The sequence below is a fragment of the Dermochelys coriacea genome, chromosome 4 (genome assembly GCF_009764565.3).
Source record: "Dermochelys coriacea isolate rDerCor1 chromosome 4, rDerCor1.pri.v4, whole genome shotgun sequence".
Classification (NCBI taxonomy): Eukaryota; Metazoa; Chordata; order Testudines; family Dermochelyidae; genus Dermochelys; species Dermochelys coriacea.
The window spans coordinates 91,548,613-91,566,837 of record NC_050071.1 but is presented as its reverse complement, the minus strand read 5'-3'; the positions used below and the strand labels follow the sequence as shown (position 1 = coordinate 91,566,837).

General features: G+C 41.7%; 1 protein-coding gene across 14 annotated transcripts in view; it reads right to left on the bottom strand.

Annotated features, from left to right (window-relative positions):
* The window catches only part of CLOCK (clock circadian regulator), an 88,837-nt gene extending 76,946 nt beyond the window's left edge, over positions 1 to 11,891 (bottom strand). For 8 of the 14 annotated variants that reach the window (XM_038398490.2, XM_043513798.1, XM_043513799.1 and 5 more), the window contains exon 1: positions 11,688 to 11,832. The gene's annotated coding sequence lies outside the window, so the exon portion shown is untranslated. Of the gene's footprint in view, positions 1 to 11,682 lie in introns of all 14 variants that reach the window. The other 6 variants (XM_038398497.2, XM_038398499.2, XM_038398498.2 and 3 more) reach the window with 5 other exon arrangements.
* Positions 11,892 to 18,225: the final 6,334 nt, after the last annotated feature.

Here is an 18,225-nt window from a genome sequence, read left to right as displayed (position 1 = left end):
ACAAGAGTCATGAATACGTATTATAGAATGACCTGCAACATGTGACCTGTGTCTGTCACATCTGACTACAGAAAGAAAAAGTTTATGAGAATTCCCTGAATTTTTTTTTGAAAGATCACAGATGGCAAAGATAAATATACACACACGCATTATATAGAGATCTTAAATATGTACACACATTCTTTCAGATTTCAACCTCCCTGGTCACTCAGTTTCATAACTAAAAGTTACAATTCTCCAACAAAAAAACGTAAAAAACAGACTCCAACGAAAAACTGCAGAATTGGAATAAATTTGCAAACTGGACACAATTAAATTAGGTTTTAATAAAGACTGGGAGTGGATGGGTCATTACACAAAGTAAAAACTATTTCCCCATGCTATTCCCCCCCCCGTTACTCACACCTTCTCGTCAACTATTTGAAAAGGGCCATCCTGTTTATCACTACAAAAGGTTTGATTTTTTTCTCTCCTGCTGATAATAGCCCACCTTAATTGATTGGTCTCGTTACAGTTGGTATGGCAACATCCATTTTTTCATGTTCTCTGTGTGTATACATCTCCCCACTGTATTTTCCACTGCATGCATCCGATGAAGTGGGTTTTAGCCCACGAAAGCTTATGCCCAAATAAATTTGTTAGTCTGTAAGGTGCCACAAGTACTCCTCGTTTTTTTTTTTAAAACAAAATTAATGTCAGTAATGGAGAAAGTATAAATTGAGAGTAACTTCCTATATTAATGTAACTAACCACAAGCTTCCTATTCCCGATTTTATTTTTGAATTGCTACCATTATAAATGCAATACTGGATCAAAGATATGACTTGTATCATTTTCATACATTGTGGATTGCATTATGGTGATCTAATGTTAATCATCTATTAAAAGTTAATTTCTTGCATTTTTGTTTTTTTTTTTTATTGGAGATGTGGTTTTCCATTTAATTGAAGTCACAGGTGGCTGACTTTTGCCATGTGATTTAAGTTACACATTTTACTGGTTTTAACCTTTGGTTTACTAGTCTTTATTTGATCCATTGCTTCCATTCCAATACACTCAGCCAATCTAATATATTAGTGCCACTATTTACTGCATTTTGTCTTATTCTGCCAAAATCAACTTACTGTTGCCATTTTTACTAACTCTGCCAACTTTAAATTTACTTTTTCTTTATACCACAGTACTTCCTCACTTTCATTTTCTGTGAGCTACAAATCCACTATCACTATGCATACTGCTCTTCTATGCACTGTTGACCTATGCACTGTTCCTCACCACTTTTCTTCCCACCCTTCCTCACTATTTCTTTCTTCTTACCTCTTCACTCCTGTCCCATTCTTCCTCTTTCCCTTGTTTGTAACAACAAATAGGTACAATTAAATATTTCAATAATTGTAATTGAAATATAATAAGACCCAAGATGATGTTCATGATAAGAGCAACCCCAATCAAATTGTTATAGCCTTTGTCCTGTCCTTACAGGTTCTAAAAATGATATTTAGAACAATTACATAAACATAGCTACCTTTTTTCAGACATGTAGAGTGTGCTCACTGTATATACAAACCCACAAGCTTGATCTTTCCTTTCCTTTCGAACAAAAACCTCTTATTAATAGAATCTCATATTGCAAGATCTATGTACTTTAACAAATAATAATGAAATTGATTTTCTAATTTCACTTTTGTTCATCAGAATATTGACACTGGATAGGGAAACTAACACAAAAGATCTGAATTCTAAATACGTGGGTGGGAACGGAAAGAGTACAAAACATGTAATGCTGAAGTTGTTGAAGGACTCAAAGAGCCAAAATAATTTTGTTGCTGCTACATAATACTAAATACATAGGAACTATACAGTACTCAGGACTTCATATTTATGGAAGCAGCTCTTTTCAATACTACTATTATCAACCGTTTACATAATTATACTGCAGTTTTGTAAAATCTGTTATCTGCCTCAAACATCAAGTAGATTATATGGCTCTGGTGCAGGAAAAAAGGGAGAGTTCACAAAAATAAGGAACAAATAGTTACCTTTCCAAAATTTTTATATAGAGAGACACATATAGATATATAAACCTGACCCCATTAAAAGATGGTGAAGTTATGAGAGAGGGGCAACAGTTGCTTGAAAACAAAAGTGTTTCAAACTCCAAGGAAAACAATACCCTGAAGAAGAAAAACAAATTAATTCATATGCAAGATTAGAGGTTTTAACCCCCAAAAGTCTTCCAGTTATTATCTACAGTCAAATGATGGTAATAATATTATAGGCATAATATAAATTGTGAAGACAAGCATTAGAATTTAGAAGTAGATTTGCTGGCACAAAAAACACTTGCATCTGCCAATTAACTAAAGTAGTTGGGAATTTAAAAATTTAAACATTTGTTCCTACGACTAACTGTGGGCACAAGATTTCAGGTGCAAATTTAAAAGCTGAACAGAAGACCCTTTGAAAATTCAGACCTTAATATTACAAATGTAATCCATATACGAGATGTAAGTCCACTTGTAGAATATAAAACTCCGTACATCTGTATCACATGTTCAGAAAACATAGTTTTACTCCATACAGACTATTTTTAAACTTCTGGAGAACACTGAGCAGATTAAAAAAAAATTATGTTCACAATGTGAATCTGATCTAAGATTAGATTACTTACTTTTGTTTAAATTATACTGTACAACCCCAAGCAACTGCAATTAGGCTGAATTAGTGTTTAAAATCTTTAACACATACTTTCTGAACAATGTAATGGTCATGTGGATTACATACTAGTAAGATGAATTTGTCTTTTTGCAGCTGCAAAACTTGAATACGAAAAATCAAATATTAATTTTTCATATCTAGTTAAAAAAATACCACACAGACTGAAACACTACAGATCTTCAGAGTGAAAATTAAGGAGCATAATTTTTTATTACCCAACCAATCTGACCGACTATGGAAATAAAATAATAGAAAGCAAATAAACTTTGCTTCACCAAAGGAAATATGAATCACCAACCAACAATGAAACTATAAACCGTTCAGTAAAACCTAGAAATCATAACTATTGAACTAACATCAGTGAAAAAGACACCTTTTATACTTTTCTGCGGCAAAAGATTTTTAAACACAAAGCAAAAGATAAGAGTGCTATATTACTCTGAAATACGGTACTGTATCAGCACAAGGTTAGGGATAGTTGAATGGCTTGGGTACTAACTTTTACAGTCTCCAAGCTCTCTAAATGTCCATTTGGGTATTAAACTTTACATTTTAAAGATACTGAAGCAATAACCCGATTTATTTTTTTAATCCCTCTTCTAAGCTCTTCCAGGTATTTTTATCATGGAAAAGTCATAACAGACACTATTTGATGCAAATGAAACAATTATGCAATTCTGCTTCTGCCCAGAAATATCATAGTATGGTTTTATCTTAAATGTCCTATTAACACCAAGTTTTCAACTCAAGGCAGACCACCACCACGACCCTCGAAGCAAGACAGATTCACCCTTGACACAAGATGACTAATGGTATAACATGGGCATAGCTCTCCCAAAATAAGAGGGCTTTCAGTGCCACAGTGGTGAAAAGCTCATTGGCAGCATGTAGCTACTGTGGCACTGGCAGGCCAGATGCCAGCTCTTGCCAAGGCTGCAGGCATTAGCTAAAAACCGACAAACTCATAACTGGAACCAATACCAGTTCACTTATGTGTTAGTTAGGCCATGTCTACACTACCACTTATGTCAGCAAAACTTACGTCGCTCAGGGATGTGAAAAACCATACCCGTCGAGTGACATAAGTTTCACCAGCATAAGTGGTAGTGTGCACAGTGCTATGTTGGCAGGAGAGCTTCTCCTGCAGACATAGCTACTGCTGCTCATTGGGGTGGTTTTATTATGTCAACAGAAGAGCTCTCTCCTGTCAACATACAGTGGCTACACAAGTGATCTTACAGGGGTGCAGCTCCATCGGTACAGCTGTGCTGCTGTAAGGTAACTAGTGTAGACATGGCCTTAGTGTTGCTCAAACTATACATTAATCTTATAAGAATGTATTTAGTGTTTAGACTCTATCGAATGTTTATAAGTTGCTGTATGCATTAATCCTATTTGTAATGTCTGTAGTCCATGCTATGGAAATAATTTTGCTTTATAATTTTGAAAATGTTTGCTCTAAACTTGTAAACCCAGGTAGGAAGAGTGTTGTCAGAAGAACTATCAAAATGAGATGGGTCATCAAGGAACACTGCGGTACAAAGATTCCCAGGGTCTACCTCATAGTTCCACCCTGAAAGCAGTGGCGGATTAGCCACTGGGCCAACAGGGCCCATGCCCAGAGGCCCCAGGAAAATGGGCACCCCTACAAGCTGGCCCACTCCACCCGCCCAGCGCTCCTGCTGGGGAACAGGGTTGGGGCATAGGGGCTTGCCGTGCTCCACCCATCCAGTGCTCCTGCTGGGAGCGGGGGAAGCCCCCACACTCCAAACCCACTTTCAGCAGGAGTGCCGGGTGAGCAGAGCGACACAAGCCCCACGCCCCAACCCTGCTCCCTGGCAGGAGCAGCAGGGGAAGAGTGCAGGGACTGCAGATGGAAAGGGGCCCCCACTTGCTCTTGCCCAGGGCCCCCCAAAAATATCATCCACCTCTGCCTGAAAGAGGCTTTGAATTGACAGATCACTATAACTCATCACTTTTAGGATTTAGATCGCAACTCATTTGTGCATATGGTTGCATGCTTCAGCCTGTAAATAATTCATTTCTTTTTCCTAGTTAATAAACCTTTAGATAGTTCATTACAGGATTGGCTACAGACATTGTTTTTGTTCTAAAATCTAGGGTACTCAATCTGGTGAAAGTGACTGGAAGCAACCTGAATATTGTGTGATTTTTGGTGTAAGTGACAATTTATCATTAAGCCCAGTTTGTATGGTGGCAAGAGAAACTTGAGAGCCTAAGGGGACTGTCTGTGTCTCCATGATAGTGATGCAGGAGTTCACATTTGTTACGACCTTAGTAAAATTTAAGTATAGAACGTACTACCAGATTGGGGTATCTACCCTGTTTTTTAAATTCTGCCCTGAGGTAGGAACTCGGTGTCACGGGCCACTCCAGATTGTGTGACAGCTACATTTCAATCTAAAAAGTTCATTTTAAAAATCTTAAGTGTTCAGTGCTCATTATTTATTTTACTGTGCAAAGGCTTTTTTAAAAAGTGTATTTTGTGAATATTCAGATGCAGGATATGGACTCACGAGTCAAAAATGTGTCACTTTTTGATTAGGAAAGCAAGACATTTATAAATTTTTCCAAATACAATAAATATACCAAAATATCAGATTCATCACAATACATAAAGTAAATAGAGAGGGTTATGATAAAGGCAGGGGAGGGGAAGTGACATAGCTATCTTAATCGTAGGCCTCTAAAAAGTCAGCCCAAATTGCTTTGAATTTTTTGGGCATTCCCTTTCACTACATGTAAGGTCAGCCATACCACTGAGCTGGACAGCAATATTTGGTAGGGATCAATTTTTTCATTTTTCAGGATTAATTTTTTAGCAACCAAAGCTGCAAGTTGGAACCACGCTGCCTTGTTACAAGGTAATCTCTAAATATCAGGAATATATACAAGAATGAAACTTGGGCTCCAATTTGGCATCCAATATCAAACTGGACCTTTGACTGACCTCATACCAGACATTCTTGACACAGGTGCACTTAACATAGCACCAACTGAGTTACATTTCCAGCAGCATTTGTGAGGCCCATTACCATTAGCTTATGCAGGGACCAGTACATTTGAGAGCGTGTCTTCTGGCAAATAAGCCATAGTGTCAGCTCTATAGTTTCTTTTTTTTAACAATAGACAGAATTGTTATTCCATTGGGTCAGAGATAGATGTGTATCCAAATGTGTATCGTAAGAGGATACCACTGGCTAAGTAAATCCAGGAAGTTTCCTCCAAAATAATATATGATTTGGAGCTCCCAATGCATCTGGTCTAAATACACTAGTAAGTAAACGCTTTAACTGGAGATACTTCCATGCTCCAGAGCAGAGTAAACCAAACTGTTATCGAATATCTACACAAATGGTTTAAATTTATCATTGTCAATTATCTGTTACACAGTCAATACTCCTCTGTCCATCCAATCCCTCCAGATCCAGGTTTTGCTACTGATTTTAAGAACAGGATTGTTCCATATGACCACTTCTACAAGGAAGAATGGAGGGAAGCAGAACTTTTTAGCCCAGTTTGACCAAGCTTATATGACAGCCATCACTGACAGGTTTCAGAGTAGCAGCCATGTCAGTCTGTATTCGCAAAAAGAAAAGGAGTTCTTGTGGCACCTTAGAGACTAACATATTTATTTGAGCATAAGCTTTCGTGAGCTACAGCTCACTTCATCGGATGCATTCCAATGAAGTGAGCTGTAGCTCACGAAAGCTTATGCTCAAATAAATGTGTTAGTCTCTAAGGTGCCACAAGTACTCCTTTCCTTTTAGCCATCACTGAGAGAGCTCTGGAGCCATCAAATCTATAATAATCTGACAATGTCTGAAAGGGGTAGAGGATATACCAATTCTCATTCAATCTGAGCCCACGGTGGAGTCTGTGTGGTCATATGTAACATCCACAAAGATGCCTGGTTTAACAAAAAGGAGATATGATAATTTTCCAAATTGGGAATATTGGGGGAACTGTAATTTGTTCAGAGCTGGTCTAGATTTCTTACCTGTACCCAAAGGAATGCTGAGAAAATATTATTGAATTTCTTAAAATGAATTTGAGGACTAGAAATAGACTGCTCAGGACATAGAAAATTCTGGGAAGAACATACATTTTCAGTATACTAATTTTACCTGACAAACTGAGCATTAAACTCCATCTCCCCAAATCATTAGATACTTGGGCAATAACTAGTTCTATATTTATTTTAGGGATGCCCTGAATATTTTTGGGAAGCAGTATTCCTAAATATTTCAGATAAAAGGATTGCCACTGAAAGTCCCAATTTGAGAACAAGCCTTTGTGGGTATACTGTTGTGTCTAAGATTTCTGATTTACCCCAATTAATTTTATATCCTGAGAGGTGTCCAAACTTATTAGCAGTACTTAGAAGGTTAGGAATGGTAACCTGGAACACGCATACAAATACAAGTTCATCTGCATAAAACATAATTTTGTTCTTCATTTGGGCCACCCTGGTACCATGAATATGTTTATTTGCTCAGATGGCAAAGGCTAAAGGTTCTAGAGCTAAATCAAACAGAAGAGGAGAAAGCGGGCAGCCCTGTCTCATATATCTCTGTCATGGAAATGGGGTGTAAATACCACCATTGATAAGAACCCTGGAAGTATAAAAGCTTAAACCAAGCGATATATTGGTTTACCAAATCCAAATTTTGTGCGCACACAAAAAATTGCCCACATAGCCTGGAACTAAGATCTTTACAGCATCTAAAGAAATGACAGCTAAGAGTTCTTTAGGATTTTTTGAAGTGGCAATAATATCATTTGACACAAGTTATTTGAGCCATGTCTATTAGGAAGGAAATCTACCGGATTTGTGTGTCGAATGTGAGACAGAACTTTGCCCAATCACACAGCAAGAGCTTTAGCTAAAATCTTAGCAACACAATTGCTTTAAAAAATTGTCTTGTAATTACTGCATAGTTCAAGGTCTTTCCCAGGTTTAGGAATAACTGAAATTACAGCTTCTCAGAGTCGGCAGAAGAGTTTGCTCATTCTTGGTCTCATTAAGCATATTCAATAACCTAGGTGTTAACGTTTCAGAGAAGTTTTTGTAAAATTCAGCTGGAAATCCGTCTGCACAAAGAGTCTTTCTGACCATCATATTTTTATAGCCTGAGTCAGTAGTGTGATTTCTAAACGGGCGTCTAAAAGTTCCATAAGAGTCAGAGATTTGTGGCAGACACAATCCACTACAAAAGTTATCTGGGGCATCTTTAGTGATTCCCTCTTCAGCTAAATATAGTTTTGAATAAAATTGTTGAAATTCTTTATTAATATCTGACTGTTGTATATAATTTATTGCTACTATCATGAATAGCAGCTCTCTCTCTCGTCAGATTCCCAGTGGTTTTGCTTCAAAAAGAATAAAGTAAACTCTGCCTTTTGGGACAGAAGTTTACTGATTTCATAGTTTAGATTGATGAGAATTCAGAGTTTCTCTAGGGAGGAATTAGAAACACAGTCGACATCCAAGGCCTTAATTTCCTTCACAAGGGTATCAATTTTATGTTCTCGCCATTTCTTTTTAAATGTGGCATAAAAGATGATATGGCCTTTGATGAAGGTTTTAAAGGCTTCCCAAAGCGTGACAACTGATGAAACTCTGGAGGTATTTGTTTTAAAGAAAAAGTTCCAACTCTTGCTGGACAGAGTTAACAAATGATGTATCAAACAGCAGAGAGGTATTTAATCTTCACATTTTAGTTGAGGGTGCATACCCTGGGGACCTAAAAGATATATGTATAGGAGCATGGTCAGATATAACAATAGTACCAACGGCATAATGAGTGACAGAATTGATCAAGTCTTGACACACTAAGAAACAGTCCAATTTTGAATGCATTGAATGAGCAGCAGAAAAAAAAAAAAGATATAGTCTCTGGTCATAAGATTACCCCATCTCCACACATTTTTTAAGCCTAAATCTGCTAGGTATGTACATATGAAATACATGAGTATACATGTTTTTATATGGAGAGGGGGAAGATTTATCAAGAGCTTGGTCTAGAGTTATGTTAAAGTCTCCAGCTATGATAATAGGATGGTGACCCATGTCATTTATACTCATAAAAAAATTACAACAAAATTGGGTCATCCTGGTTTGATTTTAGAATTGTCAATTTCAGCCTTGAGGATAGTAAATCTGCCCTCACTGTCAGATGCTGTGCTCAGAATATTAAAATTCAACTTTTTATGTATTAGTATACCAATGTCCCTTGCTTAAGAATTAAAGCAACTAGAAATTGAGAGGCATATGCAACCTTTATTCTGTTTACAAGCTTCAGATTCTGGCAAAGGTGTTTCCTGGAGCATGGCAATGTCAACATTCTTCTTCTTTTTTTTTTTTTTTTTTTTTTTTTTTAAAAAAGCACTGAGTATACTTTTTTCTTTGTGTTATTAAAACCTTTTATATTGCAGGAGACATATTTAAATTATCAGAACCATCCTTGTTAAAATATACCAGATAAAATATAAAGTCACTTTACAAATAAATGAGAAATTGCAAATTTTCCTGAGCAGCATATAGTTCTAGAATATCGAAGCAGCAAAAGTTATATAAACCAGGGGCAGAGTGTTGCTTCCCAGTACATATCCTAAAGAAGTGGGAAGGAAATTTCCAGCATGGGAGACAACAGGAGGGGGCAAAAAGGGGACTTAAGTATGTGAAAAAACAAAATGGAAAAGATTGTGGAGAGAAAAAAATATACATTAGTGTCATACAAGAAGAATCTGTTTAAACAATCCAAAAACAAACACTTGACATCGAGAGAAGGCAGCCAGATCAGGTGAAACTTGAAGATCCTCACAGCCCCTGGATCCTCAATTATTACAGCTACAGTAATCACCTATTACCAACAGAACCTTCCCATTGAGTTCTACCTGTAACTGGTCATTCACAGGTGGACCCTGGTATGGAGCCCCACTGACCTCACTGAGGCGCTTCACAGGGAGATCAGCCTACAACTACATGAGCAAATAACCACTCTTTGACAGTCTTAAATTATTAGACTATATGTTAAATTAGCCACCAGAGAGAGTTTAAGTAGTCCTAAAAATGTAAACAAAATTTACAAAAAGTAAAACACAAATATACATAAAATGACAGAGCTCCAAGAAAACATTCATCCTTCTTTACGTGAACATGTAAAGAAATTGAAACAAGTACTAAGTGAGAATCAGCTGTTTAATGTTTGAGCCTGGCTGTTAAACACGGGCCTGAAAATTAAATTTTTTTGTTCATGCTATTCTGTAATAGTGCAAAGCAATTTTTTCAGGAAAATATTGTACTACTAGGCTGCATGATTGTTTTTCTTTTAATAAGTTTTCTCAACAGTTTAAGACCAACTCCAAGATGCGCAATTGTCACACTTTAACAAGAACACCTGATGTCATAAAAATAAATATATTTGAGACATACATGTTATTTTTTTTGGAATCTCCATAATGCTAAGAGACCTCAGAAAAACAAAATGTTTCAACTGTTAAAAAAAAAAAAACCTCCAATCAAAATAGCTTTTAAACAAACAAACATTCTCCTGGCTGTATTTAAAACTCCAATAAGGGAACAATGAGAACCTGAAAATTAAACTGACTATAAACTTCACTGAGTTTCAATTTCCAAAGTTGAGAGAAACACAAAAAGAATGCCAAGTAAATTAGGATCCCAATCCTACAATGCACATGCTTAATTATGTGTGTGCCATTTACTAAAATCAGAGAGGCTACTTACATGCTTGAAGTTAAGCATGTACAAAAGTGCTAGCAGGACTGGGGAATATATTTGTAAAATCTTGACTTTTAATAATTTAAGGTGTTATTAATACATACTGCTTAGACACCAGGCTGAAACAAAGTAAAATTTATTCATTCAACAAAATTTAATGTTTCACTGTACCCTTAACTTCAGTCTCTCTGCTATCATAGGATTTAAGCAACTATTTTTATACTGAAATCGCTGTACAAACATTAACTATTATAATGACTAATGATGTGAATCGTTTTGGGATTTAGAGACAGATCCTGCAAGCTGATCCAGGCAAGTGGACGCCTTGGGGCCCCATGAAAGGGACGTGTCTACGTTTATAAACCTTCTCTCAGGCCAGCAGCTCTTCATTCTACGGGACTAGTGGTTTCCAGGATTGGATTCACGAGTTGCAAACGTCAGTTGTCCGGTAACTTCGCACGCCACTGAATTTCATTGCAATGTAACAGTAACACTAAGAACACCCCGCCCTGCCAACGACAGGCCACGGGCTATCACTCCACCAGCAGCCCGCCGCCCGCTTTTATTGTCCATCCTGTGCCGCAGACTAGACTGCTCCTGGCGCTACGGCTGCGGCGGGCAGGTCGGCTCCCGGCCGGCGGGGTGCTGCGAGGATAACCGGGCTGAGCGGCGCAGACCAGGCTGTACCCGACCAGCTCGGGCAGCAGGGAGAGCCCCTCTGACAGCGGGGGCAGTGCGGGCGGGGAGCGCCGCTCCCGGCTGCACAGACCGGACGAGACGCCGCCTACGGCTCCAGGCGCGAGAAAGAAAACAAACAAGGTCCCCGCTCCAGCGCCAGCTCCAGCCCGCGCCCCGGGCAGGTGGGGAGCTGGCGGCTCGGAGGGTCCCGCCCCCGCCCTGGGGGCGGCGAGAGCAGGCGGAGCCCGGCCGGGCGCCGGGCCAGCCGGGCAGGGCTCCAAACGTGCTGGGAGTTGTGACAGGAGTAAAGTGGGTCACAAGGCCTAGCGGGTCCCCTTAGGAAACAGCCGCTGCCCTGCCCCGCCGGGGAGCCCCAGCCCGCGCCCGGCCCGACGGGCAGCCCCCGCCGTGCCCTGGAGACGGGAGCCCCGCCACGACTGTCAAACTTTCATGGCTCCCCGGCCGGGATCCGGGGGACCCCACCCGGCCACAGCCGCCCCGCCTGCCCTTGCAGCGCGCACCTTACCCGGCTCCCCACGCCGCCTGACCACCCTGGGCTCCTTGCAGTGTGCGAAGCCGCTTCCTGCGCTTAGTCCCAAACCCACCGACAGATCCTCCTCCAGCAGCAGCCAGGCCTGCGATTCCCTCAGCGCCTCCACTGCGCGTGCGCCGCCAGAGCCTACCGGCAGCAGCAGCTACCAGACTGACTAAGCCCCGCGCCAGTGCGCGTGCGCCAGGCTGCCGCGGCGGGGCCTGCGATTTACCTTCTCCGCTAAGGAGCATGCGCAGCCTCCCACCGCGGCTTGTGACTCCTCTCCAGTAGTGCCGCCCAGCTGTGGTGCGGGGAGCAGCTCAGTACGCGCTCGCAGCCTGTGTAGCGGGACCCAGGCTCCCTGACCTCAGATCACCCCGGTAGAGACGCGGGTGGCTCTGTGAGGAGAAAATGGCGCCTTTTCGCTGGGCTGAGCGGGCCGGCGCGGCTACAGAGGCAGGGGCTGCGGGCGCTCCCTTGTGCCTCCGCGGGTGGGGACCGCCCGAGCGGGTGCCAAGGCCGTTACATCAACCTGCCCAGCACTATCAGCTCCTTTAGGGGCGGGTCCCCCAGCCGCCCCACAGCTACGGCTCGTGCGGGAGACCCTGGGGCTGGGGAGGGGGGGTCTGGCCGTATTGTTAACCCTGCCTCAGGCACTGCCCCGCTCTGCACCCCAGCAGGCTTGGTGAAATCCCCGCGGCCCCTGCCGCCTCAGCAGCGGCGTGGGTCTCGGTGGGAGGAGGAAAGGCACGGCGCGTGCTGCCTGGGGACGGCGTAGAGCCGCTTGAAAGCCCTGAGCCGGTCACTGCAGCCCTGTCTCATACGCCGCCCTCCCTGGGGTAGCTGGGCGCTTCGCTACCTTTAATGAACCTCCCGTCGCATCACCCCTGGGAAACGAGCCTCATGTTATACAGAAGTACAGACGAAAGCCGGAGTCCCGCTGCGCAGGCCGCGAGCTCGCAGCACCACTGCAGGGAGCAGTAGTTGGTTGAAGAAAAAAAATCACAATCTGCGCCGGGTAGGAGGCTGCGCATGCTCAGGAAGGAGAGGCGTTTTTTAGTGAGTTGATCGCAGTCACTGCAGACTTCTAACTCACATAAAAAGAAAAGGAGTGATTATTTATACGGCAGGTGATTATTTCCCCCCCACAGAATTGGCTACATCAATATAAAGTACCTTTAGACAGGTATAACTAAGTGCACAGTGGGAAGCGGCAGGGAGTTGTACTGCTTTCAGTGTATCAAAACAATTTATGGAGGTAGCCCTGTTGCAGCCGAAGAAGTGGTTTTTTACCCATGAAAGCTTATGTCCAAATAAATCTGTTAGTCTTTAAGGTGCCACCTTGTTTTGGGGAATACAATTTATGTGTCTAGACTGAGGCCTAAGTGACTTGCTCAGCCACAATCAGGAAGTCTATGGAAGAGTAGAGAATTGAACTCCAAGCACCTAACTCCTGGAATCTTCACCATCGAAATGAAGGCTACTCACCTGGAACTAATCCATTACAATCTACATACCACACAGACTATGCTGACAGCTTGTGCCACACACTCTCAAAGAAACTGCGGAACCACCTGATCAACATCCTCTACAGCAAACGGAAAGATTAAGAATGAGCTCTCAAAACTGGATACTCTCATAAGGAACCAACCTTCCACACAAACTTCCTCTGGCTGGACTTTACAAAAACTAGACAAGCCATCTACAACACACACTTTGCTTCTCTACAAAAGAAAAAGGACACTAAACTCTCAAAACTACTACATGCCACAAGGGGCCACAACAGTGGTTCCCTTAACCCACCCAGCAATATTGTTAATCTATCCAACTATACTCTTAGCCCAGCAGAAGAATCTGTCTTATCTCGGGGCCTCTCCTTTTGCCCCTCCACCCCCACGAACATGATACAGTTCTGTGGTGCCCTAGAATCCTATTTTCGACATCCCCGACTCAAGGAATATTTCCAACACACCTCTAACCAACGTATTAACCCACAGGGACCTTCCTACCAACACTACAAAAAGAAGGATTCTGGTTGGACTCCTCCTGAAGGTCGAAATAAAAGACTGGACATCTACATAGAGTGCTTCCGCCGACATGCACGGGCTGAAATTGTGGAAAAGCAGCATCACTTGCCCCATAACCTCAGCCGTACAGAACACAATGCCATCCACAGCCTCAGAAACAACTCTGACATCATAATCAAAAAGGCTGACAAAGGAGGTGCTGTTGTCATCATGAATAGGTTGGAGTATGAACAAGAGGCTACTAAGCAGCAGTCCAACACCACTTTCTACAAGCCATTACCCTCTGATGCCACTGAGGGTTACCAAAAGAAACTATAGCATTTGCTGAAGAAACTCCCTGAAAAAGCACAAGAACAAATCCGCCCCTGGAACCCTGACCTGGGGTATTCTATCTGCTACCCAAGATCCATAAACCTGGAAATCCTGGATGCCCCATCATCTCAGGCATTGGCACCCTGACAGTAGGATTGTCTGGCTATGTAGACTCCCTCCTCAGGCCCTACATTACCAGCACTCACAGCTATCTTCGAGACACCACTGACTTCCTGAGGAAACTACAATCCAACAGTAATCTTCCTAAAAACACCATCCTAGCCACTATGGATGTAGAAGCCCTCTACACCAACATTCCACACAAAGATGGACTACAAGCCATCAGGAACAGTATCCCCGATAATGTCACAGCTAACCTGGTGGCTGAACTTTGTGACTTTGTCCTCACCCATAACTATTTCACATTTGGGGACAACGTATACCTTCAAATCAGCGGCACTGCGATGGGTACCCGCATGGCCCCACAGTATGCCAACGTTTTTATGACAACGCTTCCTCAGCTCTTGTCCCCTAATGCCCCTACTCGACTTGCGCTACATTGATGACATCTTCATCATCTGGACCCATGAAAAAGAAGCCCTTGAGGAATTCCACCATGATTTCAACAATTTCCATCCCACCATCAACCTCAGCCTGGACCAGTCCACACAAGAGATCCACTTCCTGGACACTACAGTGCTAATAAGCGATGGTCACATAAACACCACCCTATATTGGAAACCTACGGACTGCTATTCCTACCTACATGCCTCTAGCTTTCATCCAGATCATACCACATGATCCATTATCTACAGCCAAGCTCTACGATATAATCACATTTGCTCCAACCCCTCAGACAGAGACAAACACCTACAAGATCTCTATCATGCATTCTTACAACTACAATACCTACCTGCTGAAGTGAAGAAACAGATTGACAGAGCCAGAAGAGTACCCAGAAGTCACCTACTACAGGACAGGCCCAACAAAGAAAACAACAGAACGCCACTAGCCATCACCTTCAGCCCCCAACTAAAACCTCTCCAACGCATCATCAAGGATCTACAACCTATCCTGAAGGACGAGCCATCACTCTCACAGATCTTGGGAGACAGGCCAGTCCTTGCTTACAGACAGCCCCCCAACCTGAAGCAAATACTCACCAGCAACCACACACCACACAACAGAACCACTAACCCAGGAACCTGTCTTCGCAACAAAGCCCGTTGCCAACTCTGTCCACATATCTATTCAGGGGACATCATCAGAGGGCCTAATCACATCAGCCACACTATCAGAGGCTCTTTCAGCTGCGCATCTACCAATGTGATATATGCCATCATGTGCCAGCAATGCCCCTCTGCCATGTACATTGGTCAAACTGGACAGTCTCTACGTAAAAGAATAAATGGACACAAATCAGACATCAAGAATTATAACATTCAAAAACCAGTCGGAGAACACTTCAATCTCTCCGGTCACACAATTACAGACCTGAGAGTGACTATCCTTCAAAAAAAAAAAAAACTTCAAAACCAGACTCCAACGAGAGACTGCTGAATTGGAATTAATTTGCAAAGTGGATACAATTAACTTAGGCTTGAATAGAGACTGGGAGTGGATGGGTCATTACATAAAGCAAAACTATTTCCCCATGTTATTTCTCCCCCCACCCCACCTCCTACTTTTCCTCAGATGTTGTTGTTAACTGCTGGAAATGGCCCACCTTGATCATCATCACAAAAGGTTTTCCTCCTTCCCCCCCTCCGTCGTGCTGGTAATAGCTCATCTTAAGTGATCACTCTCCTTACAGTGTGTATGATAAAACCCATTGTTTCGTGTTCTCTGTGTGTGTATATAAATCTCCCCACTGTATTTTCCACCGAATGCATCCAATGAAGTGAGCTGTAGCTCACGAAAGCTTATGCTCAAATAAATTTGTTAGTCTCTAAGGTGCCACAAGTACTCCTTTTCTTTTTTGTGAATACAGACTAACACGGCTGCTACTCTGTTACCTGGAACTGGAGTTCTTCGAGATATACTCTATTTAACTCCTGCTCTGTCATGTTTGCCTCTCTGTTTTTAATTAACTTTACACCCGAGAGTTAGAAATAAAACAAACAAAAAACTTGACTTGTCAAAATATATAGGTTGTGCTGTAACCGGATACCTATGTTCTCTGATAGGGAGGACATTCATTCTTTTTATGGCTTTAACAGCACAATACATATGCTAACAAACTTAAACAAAGGCTTTGTTTAAGATTGTTAGCGTATGTATTGTGCTGTTACATTGGTCAGGAGTCCTCAAGGGGGTATGGACGGAAGGTGTTTAAGCAGTGTTTTTTATTCTGTTTCTCCCCACTGGTCTGAATTATCCATGACATCCATACTGCATCACATTAAGTCCAAATCACTGGAGAAATGCCTCTGCTTGCACTGACCAGAGGATGTTTGGATTTTGATGGCAGCCTAGTTCTGCAGCCTGAATGGAATCAGATATGGTCCCAGTGTACCTAGAATTTTTCTTTACAGACAAACTAGTCTAATATGCATTTTGTTAACTGGAACTGGAGCAGCAAAACAAAGAAAACAAATGCCTCATTTCCAGCTTTGTGGGTGAGAGAACTATAAGTGAAGATTATAATGCCGGACAGTGACAGCCTTAAACCAGCCAGCTGCCTCAGGAATCTGCCAAGAACTTTGCTGAAAATATTATATGTAAATATATATAAAATGTTCCTCATTTTAGCAATGGAGCTAAGACTTATCACACATCTGCCCACCTTTATTCGAATGAAGCTCCTTATCTGACAACTCAGGCATTGTCAGTTTCATCCCGAACAATTTACAAACTTGGAACCTAATACTGTAAACCCTTAATCATTTGATCAATCCCATTGAAGACAATGGGATTATTTGCATGACTATGGACCACTTTTGTAGACTGGTAGGAGTTTCAGGAGTCTGTTCCTATAAAGGAAGTTGAATCCGCCATTGAAATGCAATGTTTGTGTACAACACCATAAAGCAGTTTAGGATACAGTTCTACTTAAAATTTGTCTTTTAGTAAGTCATACATATACTGAAATGGCTCTTCACCCAACTCCCATATTCCCTATAAACAGATTGAATATTACATGTTTGCGGGGAAAGTGAGTAGTTAAGCATGTTGATGTTTGTATATACAAAGGGGGGTGTCAGAGGAGACGGGGAGAGCGTGGGGGCCCCGGGATGGGGGCAGGGTGCAGACGAGTCACATGGAGGGTCACACGTGCCTCCTCTCTTGTGTCCCTCCTATGAGTGCAGTACCTGCAAGAAATGGTTTCTACTTGCACCACTGGGCACAACCTCATGAAAAAGTATGAATATTCAGTATGAGTATAAATATGCAGAATCCATCTAAAAGGACTTCAGTTGCAGGTAAGTAACCTTCAGTTCTTTGAATATCCTCTGCATATTCCCACTCATGGAATAATCTGGCAAACAGTATCCCATCAATGGAAGGTGGGACTCAGGATCCTAATTAAACAGGGATGGAAGTTCTGCCCTATCAAACTGAGTGTTTGCCTTAGATGCTTTGACTAAAGAGTAATGTTTAATAAATGTATTTACTGAGCTTCAAGTAGCAGCTCTCAGTGATTGGGACATGTGTAATGGATGTTATGGAAATAGCCATTGTTTTAGTAGAACGGGCTCATGCAGCGCTAACAAGAGGAGAAATAGATGCCAATGTATAGCTTTCCTCTATAAAATGTCTACCCAAATTGATACAGTTTGTGAAGAGACTGCTTGACCTTAGATGGCCTGCACAAGATATAAAGAGATTTTTGGACATGCAAAATTCCTTAGTCCTACTCAGATAGTAGGTGAGAATCCTCTTAGCATCTAAAGAAAGCAACCTTGATTCACTCTTGTGACTGAGGTCTGGGGAATAAAACTGGTAGCTTTAGAGTTTGATTAATGCGGAATTCAGACTCCACTTTGGGGTAAGGACAAAGCAGCAGCTTATCTTTTTTGAAATACAGTAAAAGATGGATCAGCAGTGAGGGCATGTAGTTCACTAACTAGCCTAGTAGGTGCTATGGCTATTATAAGAAGTTTTAATGGACAACTAGAACAGAGAGCTGTGTTAGTACTAAACTGAGATCCCTTGATGGGAGTAATTATTATACCTGTGGTTACATGTCAGCA